This window comes from Leptonotus elevatus, unplaced genomic scaffold, assembly GCF_054856555.1.
Source record: "Leptonotus elevatus isolate MCC_2025b unplaced genomic scaffold, RoL_Lele_1.0 HiC_scaffold_138, whole genome shotgun sequence".
NCBI lineage: Eukaryota > Metazoa > Chordata > Actinopteri > Syngnathiformes > Syngnathidae > Leptonotus > Leptonotus elevatus.
Window position 1 is genome coordinate 62,501 of NW_028233529.1, and position 2,433 is coordinate 64,933.

Consider the following 2,433-nt stretch of genomic DNA (forward strand, 5'->3'; position numbering starts at 1 on the left):
AATCTGGCCAGGGAGGCCGACCCGAAGTGCCTCTAAGTCGGATAGGGATTGGGCGAAACTCCCTTGGAAGTGGCACTCTGAAAAAATTTCCAAGTTTGGCTGACTTAGAAAAAATTCGAGAACCAGGATGAGGAGGGGGAAAATGTGGCCAGTCAGGCCGACCCGAAGTGCCTCTTAGGCGGATAGGGGTTGGGCGAAACTCCCTTGAAAGTGGCACTCTGAAAAAATTTCCAAGTTTGGCTGACTTAGAAAAAATTCGAGAACCAGGATGAGGAGGGGGAAAATGTGGCCAGTCAGGCCGACCCGAAGTGCCTCTTAGGCGGATAGGGGTTGGGCGAAACTCCCTTGAAAGTGGCACTCTGAAAAAATTTCCAAGTTTGGCTGACTTAGAAAAAATTCGAGAACCAGGATGAGGAGGGGGAAAATGTGGCCAGTCAGGCCGACCCGAAGTGCCTCTTAGGCGGATAGGGGTTGGGCGAAACTCCCTTGAAAGTGGCACTCTGAAAAAATTTCCAAGTTTGGCTGACTTAGAAAAAATTCGAGAACCAGGATGAGGAGGGGGAAAATGTGGCCAGTCAGGCCGACCCGAAGTGCCTCTTAGGCGGATAGGGGTTGGGCGAAACTCCCTTGAAAGTGGCACTCTGAAAAAATTTCCAAGTTTGGCTGACTTAGAAAAAATTCGAGAACCAGGATGAGGAGGGGGAAAATGTGGCCAGTCAGGCCGACCCGAAGTGCCTCTTAGGCGGATAGGGGTTGGGCGAAACTCCCTTGAAAGTGGCACTCTGAAAAAATTTCCAAGTTTGGCTGACTTAGAAAAAATTCGAGAACCAGGATGAGGAGGGGGAAAATGTGGCCAGTCAGGCCGACCTGAAGTGCCTCTTAGGCGGATAGGGGTTGGGCGAAACTCCCTTGAAAGTGGCACTCTGAAAAAATTTCCAAGTTTGGCTGACTTAGAAAAAATTCGAGAACCAGGATGAGGAGGGGGAAAATGTGGCCAGTCAGGCCGACCCGAAGTGCCTCTTAGGCGGATAGGGGTTGGGCGAAACTCCCTTGAAAGTGGCACTCTGAAAAAATTTCCAAGTTTGGCTGACTTAGAAAAAATTCGAGAACCAGGATGAGGAGGGGGAAAATGTGGCCAGTCAGGCCGACCTGAAGTGCCTCTTAGGCGGATAGGGGTTGGGCGAAACTCCCTTGAAAGTGGCACTCTGAAAATATTTCCAAGTTGGGCTGACTTAGAAAAAATTCGAGAACCAGGCTGAGGAGGGGACCATCTGGCAAGGGAGTCCGACCTAAAGTGCATCTAAAGCGGATATGGGTTGGTCGAGCCTCCCTTGATTTGCCCTGGAGCTCCCACGTCTTAAAAAGGTCTCTCCTATAATTGTACACCAACCATTTTGAGGTTTGGGTGCAAACCTCTCGAATGGGGGGACTCGGTCCCCTATCTACAGCGCCCCTAATGACGACAGGTGGTACTGCGCCCCTGGTAGCCCGGCCATTGAAAATGAATGGGCCCATTCATTTCAATGGGGAATTTCGACCCCTGGTTGCCCGCCATTCATTTCAATGGGGAATTTCGACCCCTGGTCGCCCGCCATTCATTTCAATGGGGACTTTCGACCCCTGGTTGCCCGCCATTCATTTCAATGGGGGATTTCGACCCCTGGTCGCCCGCCATTCATTTCAATGGGGGATTTCGACCCCTGGTAGCCCGCCATTCATTTCAATGGGGGACTTCGACCCCTGGTAGCCCGCCATTCATTTCAATGGGGGACTTGGACCCCTGGTAGCCCGCCATTCATTTCAATGGGGGATTTCGACCCCTGGTCGCCCGCCATTCATTTCAATGGGGGATTTCGACCCCTGGTAGCCCGCCATTCATTTCAATGGGGGACTTCGACCCCTGGTTGCCCGCCATTCATTTCAATGGGGGATTTCGACCCCTGGTCGCCCGCCATTCATTTCAATGGGGGATTTCGACCCCTGGTCGCCCGCCATTCATTTCAATGGGGGATTTCGACCCCTGGTAGCCCGCCATTCATTTCAATGGGGGACTTCGACCCCTGGTAGCCCGCCATTCATTTCAATGGGGGACTTGGACCCCTGGTAGCCCGCCATTCATTTCAATGGGGGACTTCGACCCCTGGTTGCCCGCCATTCATTTCAATGGGGGACTTCGACCCCTGGTTGCCCGCCATTCATTTCAATGGGGGATTTCGACCCCTGGTCGCCCGCCATTCATTTCAATGGGGGATTTCGACCCCTGGTAGCCCGCCATTCATTTCAATGGGGGACTTCGACCCCTGGTTGCCCGCCATTCATTTCAATGGGGGACTTCGACCCCTGGTTGCCCGCCATTCATTTCAATGGGGGATTTCGACCCCTGGTCGCCCGCCATTCATTTCAATGGGGGATTTCGACCCCTGGTAACCCGCC